Source organism: Balaenoptera borealis (assembly GCF_965194805.1).
Source record: "Balaenoptera borealis genome assembly, chromosome: 21".
Taxonomy (NCBI): Eukaryota; Metazoa; Chordata; class Mammalia; order Artiodactyla; family Balaenopteridae; genus Balaenoptera; species Balaenoptera borealis.
Window position 1 is genome coordinate 19,121,657 of NC_138880.1, and position 18,755 is coordinate 19,140,411.

The following is an 18,755-nucleotide window of genomic DNA, read 5'->3' on the forward strand; positions in this document are numbered from 1 at the left end:
AGAAACCTATCAATACCCAGACATTCTTCCCAAGAAAAACTGATTTAAGCAAAGATTTTAATATGGTTGTTTATTAAAACATTATTTGCTAACTTTAACAATTAAAAGTAAAATGAACAGACTAAATTGCTATTTCCAAAGTAAAAATGTTGCAATAATTAAAAATTATGTTCTTAAAAGTAGTTTTAAGAAAATAATGCTCATGATATAATGTTAAATGAAAAATTATATTTGCAAATTACATAAAAATTTGCATATTTTTCTCTTATTAATCTTTTTTCAGCTTAGTCTCCAAGGCCCAGTGGCAGATCTTAGGAGGGTAAAGGAAAACTAGTTTTTCCTTCTCTACACTACCTGTATTGATACCTAAGTGATCACACCAGTTCCATGGCTTTCAGTACAATTTATATTTTATGATGACACTTATATTTGTATATTTCTAAACTTGGCTCTCCTTTGAGACATAGACACATATATCAAACTATTTTATATCTATATTTGAATATTTAGTAAACATAACAATCCTGATCCTCATCCTCACTTAAGCAGTTTTCCTCATCTTAAGAGGTAGCAGTCTGTATTAGTTTCCTATTGCTGCTGTATCAAAATAATCATAAACTTAGTGGCTTAAAACAATACGAGCTTGTTATCTTATAGTTCTAGAATGGGTTTCACTGGGCTAAAGTCAAGGTGTCAACAGAGCTACATCCTTTCTAGAAGAAAATGAAACTGTTCCCTTGCCTTTTCCAGCTTCTAGAAGCCTCCTACATGCCTTGTCTCTTGGCCTCTTCCTCCATACTCAAAGTCAGCATCATGGCAGCTTCAAATATCTCTTTGACCCTGACCCTCTTCCATCTTTTATGGACCCTTGTGATTGCATCAGGGCCACCTAGGTAATCCAGGATGATATCTCCATCTCAAGATCCTTAACTTAATCACATGTTAAAGTCTCTCTTGCTGAGCATGGTATTATATTTACAGATTCCAGAGATTAGGACGTGGGCATCTTTGAGGGTCATTACTCTGTCTATCACATACTCCATCTCACATACTCCACCATTTATTTCTTCAAGTCTAATTCTGGGCATCATATTCTCAACAATTTGTTCTTTCCACAATGTTTGTGATAATAACTTTACTGAATAAGGTTTCAATATAAAAAGGCCTACCTCTGAGCTCTCCACTTCCTTTCATTGATCTATTTTTTCTTGTTCCTATACTAAATTCTACTTTTCTCCCTATTCATATGACTTTATAGTATATTTTAACAACTTTATGCCAAGTTACTCCTTTTGAACTTCTTTCATAGTCGCCTTACTTACACATAGAATTTCACTCTTCCTGATAAACTTTAGAATAGTTTATAGTTTCCACAAAAAGTATCCAGCTGGGATTTTTATTAAATGGCTTTTAATTGATAAGATTAATTTGGAGAAAATTATCTCTATATAGATCCATTAAGAGGGTTCCAAAATTTTCTCTATAGAAGTATATGTAATATTTGTTATTTCTTAGCTACTTATATAGGTTTTGTTGATATTGTGAATGACACCCTACTATGGAATATATATTGTGCTTGGTTATTGCAGTGAATAATGTTGATATTTATAGACTGATTTGTAGTAAATATCTTATTTAGGACTATTTCATGGCTCTTGTAGGTGACACAGGCAAATAATTTGATGGTCTTTTATTTTTATTATCCAGTTTTGGAATCAAATGTACATTTATAAAAAGAGTTGGGCAGTGTTCTCTCTTTTGCAATTTAATGGAATAACCCTTAAAATATAAAAAATATATATTGTTATGAGCTAATTGTGTTCCCCCAAAATTCATAGAGTAAAGCCCTAATCTCTAATATGATTTTATTTGGAGATGGAATCTTCAAAGAGGTAATTAAGATTGAGTGAGGCACTAATATGATAGAACTAGTGTCTTTATAAGAGAGACCCCGTGTGTGAGTGTGTGTGTGTGTGTGTGTGTGTGTGTGTGTGCACGTGTGTGTGCACAGAGAAAAGGCCATGGGAGGACACAAAGAGAAGACTGTCCATCTGCAAGCCAAGGAGAGAAGCCTGAGGGGGAAAGCAAACCTGTTAATACCTCCACCTTGCACTTCTGGCCTCCAGAATTGTGAGAAATAAATTTTGGTTGATTAAGCCACCCAGTCTGTGAAAATTTTTATGGCAGCCTCAGCAGACTAATACAGATATTCCCTAAATATTTGGTAGAAAATTTGGGGTATTATATATTTGCCTAAAAATCCACTTATTTCTACTGGAGTTTCAACAGTTTCTAGAAATACATCTATCACACTAGAATTTCACTGGTTGTCTGTTTGTTCACAGCACAATTTTATTATTTTTGTCTCTATTTCTACCTCTGGTAATTTCCCCTAATTCTGCATTGCTCTGTCCTCTTCCTGAAACACATTTCCCTCAGATGTCCACTTGACTCACTTCCTCACTTCAGTCAAGTGTTTATTCGAATGTACTCCCTCAGCCTGGCCTTCCTGGCCCATCTGTTTAGAACCGCAACTGGCAGCTGGCACTCCCTCCCCTCCCCTGCTTTACTCTGCGACCCTGCACTCATCATCCTCTAATATACTGCAGAGTTGTTTTTTTATTTTGAACTTTGTTTCTGCCCACTCTAATTGAAGTTCTGTGAAGGTATGGAGTTTGGCCTGTTGTTTTTTTCTACTGCTACGTACCTACTACATAGAAGAGTGCCTGACACAGTGTAAAGGCTCGGTAAATAATTGTTTGAATAAATGAATGAACAAGTGAATCCTCCATTTTGTTTATTTGCATCTTTTCTCTTATTTTCCTTAACTAGTCAACCGGTAAGTGTGTCCATTTTATGCATCTTTCAAGGAACCAGCATGTAGGATTTTTTACTCACTTTTTAAAATTGTTCTTACCTAATGGTTGATTTTTCATCTCTGCCTCTTTGGTAGGGAGAGGGTTCTATTTCTCCCTCCTTCCACACAAATCTAAGTTAAACACATCGACTTACTATTCCAAGCCTTTCGTTTTCGTTGCCGTCTATTATAGAGGAAGGAAAAATATCTTTTTCTATTATCATAGATTCTCTTACTGGAGTCCTGTGTGTTAGACTGACAAGAGAAAGATTCAAAAGAGAAAAACAAACAAGTTTATTAACATGTGCACACATACCCACGGGACCACTCGGTAATGAGTAACTCAAGCAGGTGGTAAGAACTTGGGCTTATTTAAGCATCTTAACAAAAGAACAAGAAAATTTCAGAGAAGTAGCAAGACCAAGGAAAAGGACTTTGATCTACTAGGGGAAGCAAACTGCAGGAAAGAAAATATATGTGGAAATTAATGGTAGTTACAGGCTAGTTTAGCAAGGTTTGTTACATAGAGTCTTCTGATGCTATCTCAAGGCTAATGATGGTTTGGAGTTTTCTCCAGTAGAGGGAGGGAGCGGGATACCTGATAAAAAGGGGAAGGGGATACCTTTACAAATTTGTATCCTGCTTTTAGGCAAATAGGGAAGGACAGAGTTTTTTTTTTAATATTTGCCTCTTGTCAATTGCCTTCAGCTCAAAATAATCCTAGGCCAGAGGGGAATATTTGGGGATGGCATTTTCTGCTATCCCTCACGATGATGAGCTTCATCTCTTAATAACCCATCATAATAAATGCTCTTAGTATCACCCTGGACCTTAACTAATTCGTCTGGCCATTTATTGCAAAAACAAAAAAAAAAGTATAAACTATGTAGTAAAGTTTAAAATACTACCCTAGAAAACTGTTTTTGTGTTTTGATTCATGTTTTTTAGTATTTCTTTTTCTTTCTTTGTTGAACAACTATTCAAATAATAGCACCCAAGTGGGCTAACAGCTCTAATCAGGCTTGCACTTACTGCTTCTCTTTTCAAATTGATTTAATGGGGTTGAACTCATTTTACTACATTTAATTATTTAACTGTAGGTTTTCAGCCTATAGGTGTAAAAGGTCAAATGCTAAATTTGTACTTAAAGAGAGGAGTAATTGAAGTCATTATATCAAGAAGGGATTTAATGATCGTTAATGACACAGTATTTACATGACTACTGTTGACTTCTTACCTCAAGATTTATTCCCTCAGGCTCTACTGTACTGTCATAGGAGAGTTCTAGAGCTAAATGTTATACAGATGGAATGAAAACTTCGAATTCCAATCCATTTTAAAACTCTTCATTTGAATATCTATTATAAATCATGTATATTCACTGCCATGGTTGTAATTAGCTTAGCTTTATGCTGAGTTTTAATCTTTTTTCTTTAATCAAAATATACCTGTTTTATGGTTGTATGATGAAGAATATAAACTATGTTTATTGACAGCTAATTTTACAAGTAGGCTATTATTTTAAAACTTTTCAGTATAGATTAAAAGAAAATATGCCTTACAGAAAAACAGCCAATAAAGCTGCCTTAAGCATAAACATGAAGAAGAGGCTTACATGCTTTTTATTTATTTTTTTTAGCATATTAGCTGTTGGATGCTGGTGAAGATCCACAGAGTTTATTTTCGTCGTGTGACAGGTTACATTAACTGAATTTTCTCTTAGGGAAGGTAGGATACGAGCAAGGTATAAAAAAGATGATTGTAGGTTCAAATAGGAGCTCTTTGGGTCATGATTAGAGCATTAAACTACTTATATTTCCTTTGATTTTGAGCCAAAGCAAAGGATTTATTTTATATAAACATATGCTTAGGCCTATGAAATATAAATGTGAATTACCACAGAAAATTTAATCTAACATGAGCCTATGCATTTTGTAATTTCATGTTGTATTTACAGCACATAATTTTGTCACTAGAAGTGACTATAGATTGTAATTAATTCCTTAAAGATATGGAAAAGGACCAAAAAAATGACCAGAGAAAAATTGCCTAGAGAGGAACCAGGAATCTCTTCTGGAGATTACAAGCGTTGAGTTTCCAGTCCCGTTCCCATCATTTAATGTTGGGTTACCCTGGGGAAGTCCCACTCATCTAAGTTTCTACATTAGATTTTTTTTTAAATATACATATGATGAAGTGATTATCAAGATAAAATGAGTGGCAGAGACCTTTAATTTATTTAAATTATTTAAACGTAGTGACATATCTTATGGGTGAACTCATTTAATTTCAATCTTGTGAGGTAGGTAGTATTAAGTTCCCCATTTTAAGATGAGAAACTGATGCATGAGAAGAAGCCTACCCAAGAGACCATAACTGGTAGAAAGGAGAGTCACGATTCAAAACCAGTCTGCCAGGTTTCAAACCCAGGTTCTTAATCACTTAGATGCTACAGCCTATAGATTTGTAATAGGGAAGAACAAATCTGACTCCACATTGGATCTGTTCCTTTTACTTGAACCTTTGTATTCTATTGCTTTTGCGGCAAGTTAATCACTAAAGGGATGTTGCCTATGGTTTACAGTACATAATGGCCCATCTCCAGGAACACTGCCTCCCGTGACTTGAGTGTTAGGCTAAAGTTCCTTTGTTTAAACTCACAGGAAGCATCTTGATCACACCCACCTGTGAATGACTGCAGGAAAGAAGAAATTAACACATTCCCTCTGGAGACTGGCTGGAACCAGGAAATATTTGCAACAACTTAAGACCTTTTTTACTTTACCGCCTCACCTCTCCCTCTTTGCTATATAAAAGAAACTAACATCCAAACCTGGGCAAGATGGTTCTTTGGGACTCTAATCCACCTTTCTTCTCAGTGTGCTGGCTTTCCCGATAAAGTCGCTAATCCTTGCCCCAACAATTTGTCTCTCGATTTGATGGCCTGTGATGCAGCCAGCAGTACGAGCTTGGAACAGATTGGGGAGGTCTATTACTAAGGGAAAGAACAGAAAAACGGGTGTATGTTTTCTTTAGGAAAATTGCTAAAAGCCACATTTTCACTGTGGCTTCTGTTCTATCCTTTGAACTACAGCCATTTCATCTCCAGAATTATAATAGTCTCCTTGCATTCTGGCTTTCATTTATTTCATTTTCCTAACATTTATCTCTCACATATCACCCTCCCCCCTTATAAAACTAACCTGTCTTCTGGTGGGCAAACTACAAACCATAGTTTTCTTGAACACATTAGGGACCAGAGGTCTCAAGGTAATCAAGTAGCTTGAATTCCAGACAGGCAAGCCCCTGCAAGGGGGTATGAACAGATCATTTAAGAAAGCCAAAAATCTGTCAAGCAAAGAAAGTATGCTCAACCTCACTGGAAATTGGAACACTGCAACTTGAAACAAACCATACTGTGGGGTCCTGCTCAGAGATCCAGAGTTGGTCTAAAGATTATTTTAAGATGAAGACGTTTGAGATTCAACACATGCAAAAAGAAACCTTCTCGGAGCTTCCCTTATCTGACTAAAAGCAGAACTTTCTGAGAAATGAGGGCGGCCATAGATTCCCTCATGGGGCAGCTTCTACTCCAGGAGAGAGGCCAAGAGTACACTTACCATAAATCCCTTCTCCAGAGGGTTTTTATGATCCTGAAGCAGATGGAAAGACCATACACACCTATATAGACAAACATTATCACAAACGTTCTTATCTGACACTCGTTCTCCTAAAAATCCATTGTCTTTCCTAAAGAAAGCAATTTGTTCAACCTATAAAAGTTATTTCTCCCTCACTAAATTAGGTTTATAAGCCTTTAACTTTAACCATTTAAAGGGCCAGCTACATCTTTTGTTGGCTTCCCTGTGCATATGAATAAATCTTGCTCTTCAGTTAATCTGTCTTGTCAGTTTCATTCCACAGCCCTCAGCTCCTAAAGGTGAGAAGACAGAAAAAAAGTTTCTCCTCACCTAAAGAATGATGGCACCTTATACCCATAAGATTGGCAAACATCATAAAATGTAGTAATAACAAATATGGGCAGAGACGTGTGAGAGAGAAGCCTTCATGCTCTACTGCTGGGAGTGGAGCTCAGCTGGCAGGGCTTATGTATTAACAAAGATTCTCCCCGTGACCAAACTTTCCTCAGGCTCCTTTGACCCTCTGCTCCCCAAGTTCCAACCTTGGGCTTCAGTCTCTGTCCTTATAGACTCCAGTTTTAGCAAGAATCCAGTTAAGTCAGTTTAGGCAGAATCTCCCACCCTTGATGTCTGATCAAATTCCTTATTCTCCATCATGCCCCTCAGGTTATATCTGATCCCCCTGACGTGCCTTCAGTAAGAATTCTGTTAGGTCTGTTTAACAAAGAATTACTCTACCCTCTAAGTAATTTTCCATTCACCAAACCCCCAATATTTTTCTTATCATAAATTCCCACTTTTCTTTGTATTCAGAGTTGAGCTTGTGAAAATAAAGGAAACCTCATTGAAAATGACATTGCTCTCACATAAGAATCTGTATCACTCACTGCAATTCCAAGACTCCATCAGGAAGAAAGATTTCCTTGTGACCCATCAACAACAAGCTGCCCACCTCCTGCAGCCAATGAAGAACCACCAGAGCCTTCCCCAATTTCCTCCTAAAACCCTAATGAAAGCTGACCTTCCCTTTATCGTCTTGATCTACGGTTCACCATACTTTGCATGTCCAGAGCTGCAATTTTTCTGCTATACCTGAATAGACTCATTTTGCTTATAAAATAACTGGCTCTTTTGCTTTTAAGCTCAACAAGCTGAATCTCCCTCCCCTACTGCAAAACCCCATTGTAGCAGACCCCTGAATAAAGTCTACCTTGCTGTCCTGAACAAGTGTCAGAATAATATTTTCTTTGACAGCATTGTAGGGGAGCAAAACTTGCCATCCCAAAATATCTCTTTGGCATGCAGATTATTTCGAGCTGAAAACAACGTCCAAAAGATTCAGGGAGAAACTCTGACCCTCTCCCTAACTACCTAAAATAATTTAGATCGAGGATCTGTTCCAGGAATAGAGCTATTGTTAACGAGCAAAGGGCTTGCTCCCTGACAAGCACAGAAGCCGATCCTATGGAACTGGCTTTCAAGAAGAGAAAAAAAGCTCTACTGCGAGGTCAACAAGGAGACAGGAGGATAAACTCAACCCTGTCTCCCAAGTCTGGTCAAACTTTTATGAGTTAGGGGAGGAGGGTTGTATGCGGAAGTGCTGGGGGGGCAGGTTTCGATGGGAGGGCTTTGGAGCTTGGCCATTTATGGTGAAGCATGGTAAAGGGGCTCCAGCACCGGATCTTCCTGGACTACAGACCCTTCATTTCTTCAGCATTCCAGCATTCAGGTTCCTGCTCATGTCCTGGTCCTTTGGTTCTACAGTGGGGGGAGAAACTTTGGTTCCAGATGTTGTTTGAAGTCAAAATTTTCTCCTCTGCATGCTTCAACTGTATGACTTGAGGTTTTGTTCTGTTATCTCTGAAAAACAACTCAGTATCTTGTTAGAAACAGGATAGGGCCAGTTTGGGGGCTGGTTCTGCGGTTACACTATCATAAGAGATATCTTCAAAGAACATGGGCGGTGTGATCAGGGAACCTTAAAAAGACCTAGAGATCACACTCCACTCTGGGTCCCACTGTCTCTGCCTGGCCCAGCAAACATTTGTTTACCAAACATTTGCTTTTCCTTCTCCATGTGAATTGCCTTCCTCCCTTTAGAAGTTCCAAACCACTACTCCCAACACTCTCTTTTGTCTTTGGCTCAAGACGGTATTTAAAGTGAGGGTTTCAGCCATTTTGGCAAGTTACTCAGTTTTTCTAGGTCCCTACTATGTATACATGTCATTAAACTTTTGTTTGATTTTCTCCTTTTAATCTGTCTCATATCAACTTTAACTCTTAGACCAATTTTAACTCTTCGAGGAGAACCTCGAAGTGCAGAAAAAAATTTCTTCGTCCCCAACTGTATAAAGAATAAAGTAGGAATCAAGGTCCCATATATATGCCAGAGAAAATTTCAACAGGATCAGAATAAGGTATGTGCAAAGATGCTTATAAAAGTCTTGTTTGTGAAGAAGACAGTTTATAGATGTCTATCACTAAGAGGATTACTAAGAAGATGTGGTGGTTATTTAGTCTGAAGCACTACACAAAAGCTAGATGGAAGGGTAAAATGTAAATCCCCAAATTGGATAAATCTTAAATGCAAACCGTGTGTGAAAAAGAAAGAAAAATAACATTTACCAATCCTTAACTTTCTTTTATAATGCTTTAATTTCTTCTTGAATCTTTATGAAACAGCTAGTTCCTTATCCCATTAACTTTTTGTTTCAAAGTTTCAAGGCATTTGCTGTTCTTATTCTAATTTCCGGAATGAAACATATTAGCTCACATATTTTCATTCATTTTTGTTTAATTCTGTTTAATAATGGAAATCATTCAATGACCTAAAACTTGCCTCTGGTCATTGGTTTGTTACAGTTTATATGTTTTAATACTAACTATTGTAATAGAAATATGCTGTAATTACAATTTGGTTTCCTTTTTTAACATGAAATTATTTTGCAATCTATCTTAGACTTCCACAGGGTTTTTGAGGAGTAATTTTTTGTCTATTGCTAATTTCCAGTTTTATTTTATTGTATCAGAGTATATATCTATATAGATAGATAGATAAATAGATCGATCATACCATATAGCTATCATATAAAAAATTTACCTCTTTAAATTTATTGACTTTTTGAAAATGATATGTAATCACTTTTTAAAAACATTTTATGGGCAATTTAAAAGAGGCTAATTCTTGCAAAGAACTGAGTTTAGTATATACTTTAAAGTCAAATACACGGACTTCCTTCGTGGCGCAGTGGTTAAGAATCCACCTGCCGATGCAGGGGACATGAGTTTGATCCCTGGTCTGGCAAGATCCCACATGCCACAGAGCAGCTAAGCCTGGACGCCACAACTACTGAGCCTGCACTCTAGAGCTTGCGAGCCACAACTACTGAGCTCATGTGCTGCATCTACTGAAGCCCATGCGCCTAGAGCCCGTGCTCCGCAACAAGAGAAGCCACCTCAATGAGAAGCCTGCGCACCACAACGAAGAGAAGCCCCTGCTCGCTGCAACTAGAGAAAGCCCACGTGCAGCAACAAAGACCAACAGAGCCAAAAATAAATAAATAAATAAAACCTTTGAAAAAAAGTCAAATGCATAGTTTAATATCATATTTCTCAAACTATTCCCCTTGATCCTACAAAACTAAAAAATATTGCATTATAGTTTAATTTTATTCTTATTTCTTTCTCCTTATTTTATATCCTTCAATACTCTGATTTTCCTTTGCTTACTAAGATTCATGACTGATATTTTAGTTAAAAACCTCACTTTTTATTATCATGAATAATTCTTTTTGATCTAGCTTATTAATTTTAGCCTATAATTCTGGTGGCATTCTGCTTTTTGTTTACTTGGTGTTCTTTTTATTTTCATATTTCCATTTTAAATTTATTTTGTCATTTTATTTTGCATATTAGGAAAATAATGCATCTCTTCTGCATTTGAAAAGACAAAGAATTTGCTTAAATCTATATATTGATTATCCAGAAGCTAAAGGAGAGGAAGTAAATGCATTGAGTTGAAACTCTACCTCCTGAGCAATAAAACTCAGAAACTCAGCTAGCTGGTGTTGACTGAAATAAAGACGTAAACTGAGGCAAGCTAAAAAAAAAAATGAGTTAATTCAGGAATAGCAGAGGTATTGCAATTCGGGACAAGCAAACAGTAGTATGCTACAAGCAAGTCCACTAAGAGTTTGGGGCAGCCTGTATTTATGCACAGGGAATGTAAAGAGGGGAAGTTTCAGTTACAGTCAATAAAATCAAAAACAAAAGGAGAACAGCCTTGAAAACTTCCCGAGCAGACAAAATTAGCCCAGTCACACAAACAAAGTTCAATTCAGCCCACTTTGTAAAACAAGCCGACCTGGGTCATCTTCTGTTCACGCCTCTGGCAAAACTTCCCAAGTTGATATGAGAAAACCTCTGATCAACCTCCCATCATCCGAGAAATTTGTGACACCATCAGTTTTCTGTAAATTGGGCATTTACAAGAAATCAGTCTCATAGTCCCTAAGTTTTGTCTTCCTAAGGGTACATAACGTGTGATTCTCTATTTTATATCCTCTGGGTCTATTTTAGATTGAAATTCTTTCAAGCTGGCACCTACAAATCTTAGGCTGGATACTGTTTCTTGTTGACTATCAATTAGTAAGGTGATTGATGGTTGCATTTCACAGGCAGTAACATACAACTTGTGAAGTCTGGACAGCTACAAGTAATTTTTATCTACAAATAATCCTTCAAAACTTATTGCAGATATAAATCTGACAACTGAATTTTTATTTTTCAACATGGATCAGGATTTATATTCTTTGTTTCTTCATTCAAAGACTTTAAAAACATTTGCAGCCTCTAGTTATATCATAGAAGTTCCCAAATTACAATATGACTTAGAATCCTACTTTTCACAATACCTGATTAACCAATTATCTTGGAAATCTTTCTTGCTAGATCTGCTAATTAAAATCCTACAGACTCTGGGTCTAGGCCAGATTTTATTAACCATCATTGGAAAAGAAGTGTGCATGTGCATGTGTATGTGCGTGTTTGTGTAAAGATTACACTTTCTGCATTAAGAAAATGTTGGCTTACGATTTTATAATTTTTTTGCCTCTACGGTTCTACAGTCTTACCTTTGGTCTCTTTTTGGCATCACCATACCTTGAACTAGATCTGCAACAAATTATCTCTTTTCTGTCTCTGAGATTTCTTCTTTTATCCTATTTCTAGATACATAGTGTGTTTTAATTAAATTGCATTTTGGAGATACTTCTTAATACTTTATTTTAAAGCCACTACTTATGCAATATTTTATAAACTTTACTGCCACGCATATTCAAACTATTATTTTTAATGTTACTGTAAAAATATGCATTTCCTCAAAGACTACCAGAACATGATAATACATCCCAACTCTTAGGCAGGAGTATCTTGTTGGCTTCAGCTCAGATGAAACTTGATAAAACACGAGGAATTTCTGAACAACCAGGCATGTGTGTGCAGCATTCCGTGTCAATTAGAGTATACTCCTCTTTTACTGCCTACAATGGATCTAGATCCATGATATTTTGTAGACCATCGTCAATGTCCGCCATTTTGGGGATGAGTAGACTCAGAAATCCAGCTGTGTCAATGCAAATTTGTTCAAAATATTAGTCATGTTCTTTATCTCTGTGCAGTTCCATATATTTGGAGATGTTATTACCCAAATCACTTGAATTGTAAGTGCTTGAATTATATCATGGTCACCACAAATCTTCCATTTCACTAAATTTAGGAGATGATACATAGCTTTTGATAAGCTACCTCAGCTTTTTTATTTGCCTGGAAAAGTCATTATTTTACCTTCATTTTTTAAAGATTCTTTTGCTGTACATAGAATGCTGGGTTGACAGATTGCTCCTTCCTTCTTTTCTTTCTTTTCTATCCTTCCTTCTTTCCTATCTTCCTTCCTTCCTTTCTTTCATGATTTCATTGTCTTCTAACAAGTAGACTGTTGTAATTCTAATCTTTGTTTCTCTGTTTGTGTTGTAACTATTTCCTGCCCCCCTCCCGCCCCCGTCACCACCATTCCTTTCAGGAGTTTAACTTGAGATTTCAGCAATTTTTCTCTTCTGTGACTATGTGTCCCATCAGCAGGGTATGAAAGTTCCATTTGCTCTACATTCTTGATAATACTTGGGCTTGCCTGTGTATTTCATTTTAGTCATTCTTGTGATTATGTAGTGGTATCTCATATTGATTTTAATTTGCATTTCCATGATGACTAATAATGGTAAATGCCTTGTCATATATTTATTGCCTACTGGAATCTCATTTTGGTAAAATACCTGTTCAAAATTTTACCATTTTCTTTTTTAGGTGTACTGTAGTTTCCTGACTGATTTGTAGAAATTCTTTTTATATACTGTTTGTAAGTTCTTTCTAAGATATGTATTGTATATACATCCTCCAATCTTTTGGTTTGTCTTTCCCTTTCCTAATAATATCTTTTGATAAACATAACTTAAACATGATAAAATTTATCATTTTTTCTTTATGGGTAACATATTCTGTGTCCGATTTAAGAAATAGTTGCATAACTCAAAGTCAGAAATATTTACTTATGTTTAATTTAAAAAGCTTTATTGTTTAAACTTTTACATTTAGATCTGAAATACCCCTGGGACTGATTTTTATAAAAAATACAGGGCAAGTTTATTTTTTGCCTCCATAGATATACAATTGATTCAACTTCATTTATCAAAAAGACAGTCTTTTACCATTGCACTTTGCCATAAAACAGGTGACTGTATTTGTATTGACTTCTGGCCTCTTTATTCTGTTTGTTTATTTCTATCTTTTTGCCAATAGTATGCATCTTAGTAACTATAGCTTTTACTAGGTCTTCATGTCTGATATTGTGTCTTCTAGCTCAAAACTGCCTCAAATACTTTTAACCCTTTGCATTTTAATGCAAATTTTAAAATCTACTTGTCAATTTCCACATGATATTACTGATAGTGTTTTTACCACAATTGCTCTGAGTATACAGATCACTATGGAGTGAATTGACAACTTTATAATATTGAGGCTTTTCCCACATGAACATTGTATATCACTTAATTTAACCTAATCTTCAATCTTCAGCAGTGATTTGTAGTTTTCAGTAGTGATCTCTCAAACATTTTTATTCTGCTTCTGGATATTTGATATCTCTGATGATTTTCTAACAATAGTATTTGGGAGATTCATTTTCTATTTGCTTATTGACATTATATAAAATATATTATGTATTTCTTTCAGCAAACTTGTACTTAGCAACCTTTCTAAAATCACTTAATAATTTTAATAGTTTGGAGATTCTTTTGAATCTCTCAATCACTATCAAGTTGTTTTCTAAATTAATTTTGTTTCTTGCTTTTTAATTCTTATATCTTATTGATTGATCTATCTCTTTATTGAACTGGCTAGGAAATCTGCACAACATTGAACAGAAGTAGGGATAGCAGACTTTTTCATCTCATTCTTAATCTTAAGGAGAAATCCACCAATATTTTACCATTAAATGTGGTGTTTGCTGTAGGTTTCTTTTTAAGTACTCTCTGTTAGATTAAAAAAGATTACCTCATTTCTTATCTTTCTAAGAAATTTTATTCTGAAGGAGTGTCAGATTTACCACATATATTTTTCTACATCTGTTGATATATTTTTCCCCATTTTCTGTTGAAATTAAGAATTACATTGATTAATTTTCAACTTGAAACTACTTTGAATTTCTGAAATAAACCCTATTTGGTCATGATGTACTGATCTTTCTATATATTGCTGGATTTATTTTTCTGAGGTACCTTAAGATTTTTGTATCTATAATCATAAGAGATACTGGTCTTCAGGCTTTCTTTCTTGTAATGTCTTCAGTATCAGGTTATGGTAGTCTCAAAAAATTAATTTGGAAGTATTGCCCCTTTTCTATTCTCTAGAAGTGGTGTTATTTGTTTCTTAAATGTTTGAGATGATTCACCTGTGAAGCTATCTAGGTTTCTTTTGAGAAGGTTTATCACTAATACCTTAAATTTATTTTTAGAAGAACACAGGATTATACTAGCTTTCTGTTCCTTTTCGTTTTGCACACTTTTAAAAGTTTTGTTTTTCCTAGATTTTGCTTATTTCATCTCAAGTGTCAAATGTATTGATGATGTTATTCAAAACTGACTTATTGCCTTTTGGCAGGGATCGGGGAGGAGGGAGTTAAATTTGTATTTTAAAATAATTGTAGAAACATAGAAAGTTGCAAAATTGTACATGGAAGTACTGTAGACCCTTCACCCAGTTCCCTCCAATGGTAACATCTTACATAACTATAGTACAATATAAAACCCAGAAAATTGACATTGGTGTAATCCTTGGGGCTTATGCAGATTTTATCAGTCTTACACGTATTTATTTGTGTGTGCATTTCTATGCAATTTTATCCCATGTGTAGACCTGTCTGACCACCATCAAAATCAGTTAGAACACAAGGCTTCCTCATGCTACCACTTCATTGCCACACCGGTGCCTCTCCCCATAATTGTAGCCTATGCAAACCATTAATCTGTTCTCCATCTCCACAATTTTGTTATGTAAAAACGTCATATAAATGGAATTATAGAGTGTGTAAACTTTTCCCTCACAGATCCATCCATATATGGGTGTCTGTGTGTATATAATTTTTAATTTCTCTGAGATAAATGGCCAAGAGTGTAATTGCTGGATCATTATAATGAACACGTGTTTAGTCTTAAACTTCCAAAATATTTTTCAGAGTGCTGAACCATTTTATATTATTACCAGAAATTTATGAATAATCTAACTTCTCTGCATCCTCACCAGTATGATAAAATAGTGTTATCATCATTTTAAATTTTTGTTATTTTAGCTATTCTGATAAGTATGTAATGACATCTTATTGTTTTAGTTTGCATTTCCCTAATGGCTAATATTATAGAACATCTCTTCATTTGCTTATTTGCCATCATTTTATCTCCTTTGGTCAACTGTTTGTTCATGTCTTTTGCACATTTTCTAATTGAACTGTTCAGTTTTTTACTCTTAAAATGCGGAAGTTCTCTACATATCTGGAAGCAAGTCCTTTGTCAGAAATATGATTTACAAATATTTTCTCCAAGTCTGTAGCCTGTATTTTCATACTCTTAAAAGAATCTTTTGCAGTGCAAAAGTTTTACTTTTGATGATTTCCAATTTATCAATTTTTCATTTCATGGATTGTGCTTTTGGTAACAAATCTAAAAACCGCCTAGCCCTAGGTCTCAAAGATTTTCTCCTATGTTTTCTTCCAAAGTGTTGAAGTTTAACAAGTCCATAATCTATTGTAAGTTCATGTTTTTATGAGGTATGTTGTATAAGTCAAGGTGCTTTTTTTTTTTTTCGCCATGGCTTTTAAATTGAACTAGCATCATTTGTTGAAAAGACTATCCTTTCTCCATTCAATTCTTCTGTACCATTGTCAAAAATCAATTAAGCAAATTTGTGTGAGACACTTCTGTGTTTCTTTATGTTATTCCATTGATATATGTATTCATTCTACTGCCAATACCATGCTTTCTTGAGTATCTTAACTCTATAGTATGCCTTAACTCCCAGTACAATATTTGATCCCACTATATTCTTCCTTTTCAATACTGTCTTAGATATTCTAGGTCATTTACCTTTCCATATAAATTTTAAAATATACATGTTGACTTTTTAATGTCTGAAGGATTTATATTATGTCCAAATTTTTATTTCTAGTATTGGTAATTTATTCCTTCTTTTTAGTTCTTTGTCAGTCTTGCTAGGGTTTATCAATTTTATTATTCTTTTGAAGAACTCACTTTTGGTTCTGTTGTTTTTTAATATTCTGCTGGTTTTTTTAACTTGTTGATTTTTACCTCTAATACTTATTATTTCTTTCCTTCTAATTTATTTGGGTTTTGTTTGCTGGCCACCAATAACCTAAGTTTACAAATAAGCAGAACAACTCAAATCTCTGTTCCTAAAGGGGAATACGATCCAGTTCCTGTGCTACCTGTCATGATTGCACAGCTGTCTCACTTTATTCCCATTATCTTTTTTTAATAGTGCATCTGTTTAATTATATTATGACCATTAATGCAATATCAATGCAAAACTTTCGTTAGCCCTGAAAAGTGAACCCCAGCTTTTTTTTAAGTTTCCGTTTTTTGGTGGGAGCTGTTACCAAGACTATTTTCATAGCTAAGACTGTCTTCATTTTCTGGCAGGGGTCATGCACTTTAGTTCCAGTTTTCTTTAAAGGAGCTGAATTCCTGGCCATCTTTGCTTTGGTCACATAAAACCCAGTTGGTTTTTGAGCTTTAGCACATAATCTACTGCTATGCATTTCATTCACCTTAGTACATTTAGATGTTTATCACTCATTGCTATGTGGAAGAAGAGAGCAGAGTAGACCCATGTAAACCTTCAGTACTTCTAGACCATGTACTTCAAAGGGTATTTTTGCAGTCATATATTCCTAGGGAAAAAAATGAAGTGAAAATATAACCACCAAACATATTCTGAGGTTACTCCATATGAATGGGTTCCCAATCTTATTTATATCAGACTTACAGAAAATATTACAGGAAAAAAATTGAAGCAGCAAGAGCTGGGTCCTCAACATTGCAATATACATTCGTGGTCTAATGCAGGGACTTTGAAAAAGAAAGATAAAAATTGGCTTCATTATTTTATTACATCTTTAACTTTGTTGCTCTATATCTTGCTACTTGGTTCTCTGCAAAAGGAAAAGAAATTGGCCCCTTTAAAATTCATGTGTTAAAATAGAGCTCATTCATCCGGAAGCAGTGATACAGAATGAGTGCAACAGGAATAACTATTAGGAAATGCAATGATATTACATTTATCCCTTTTAAAAGATAATTCAGATCTACTTGATACAATTAGGAGAGAAATGAAAGTAAGTGGAGGCTTAGAAATCCTATCAGTAAGATTAACGGTTTAAGCAAAGATCAATTAAGAGCTATGTAATTAGCGCTCAGAGCAAGTGTCTGAGAATAGGCTAGTAGATAGAAAAAACCTATGAGAAGTGCCAGGGAAAAGCCAATAGGTTGTCAAAGACAAGAAGCCAGTATTGAGAAAATCTGAATAGTTATGCTAGTGATAGAGTATCTAATTGAACTATAGAATTCTTATTTCTTTTTACAGTTTTTCTCAATGCTTGTTTCTATTAATGTGGGCTAGAGGGGAGGCAGACATACACCTGGGAAAAGAATAAGAGGATCTTTGGAGAAGTTGATGCGAATGAGGGCCTTATAAATATAGTTTGAAAAAATAGTTTGAACTATTATTTTAGAAATATAAAATACAGAATGCAAAGGTCTACAAAACACTGCAGACTGTTGAGAATATATAAGAAATATTTTAAATGTATTGCAAAACAACGGGATATCACTATACAACTATTAGAGTGTCCAAAATCTAAAACACTAAAACAGCAAATGCTGGCAAAGATATGGAGCAATAGTGACTCTCGTTCACCTCGTTCATCGCTGATGAAATTGCAAAATGGTACAGCCACTTTGAAAGATGGTTTGAATTTTTTACAAAACTAAACATATGGTAACCATACAATCCAACAATTATGCCCCTTGGTATTTACCAAACAAGAATTGAAAACTTCTGTCCATGAAAATTTCTGTCCATCTATGCACATAGATGTTTACAGCAGCTTTATTCATAATTGACAAAACTTGAAAGCACCCAAGATGTTCTTTAGTAGGTGAATGGAAAGTTGTGTTACATTCAAACAATGGAATATTATTCAGCACTAAAAAGAAATAAACTATCAAGTCATAAAAAGACATGGAGGAAACTTAAATGTTAAGTGAAAGAAACCAATCTGAAAAGACTACATAATGTATGACTCCAACTACATACACTCTAGAAAAGGTAAAACTACAGATAGAGTAAAAAGATCAGTTGTTGCCAGTGCTTTAAGGGAGGGAGTAGGAATGAATATGTGGAGTAGTGAGGATTTTTAGAGTTGTGAAAATACTCTGCATTGTTCTATTATGATGGATACATGTCACTATACATTTGTTCAAACCCATAGAATGCACAATACCAAGAGTGAACCCTAATGTAAACCGTGGGGTCTGGGTGATTACGACGTGTCAATGGAAGTTCATCAACTGTAACATACGTACATCTGGTGCGGGATGTCGGTAGTAGGAGAGGCTATGCACGTGGAGGGGGCA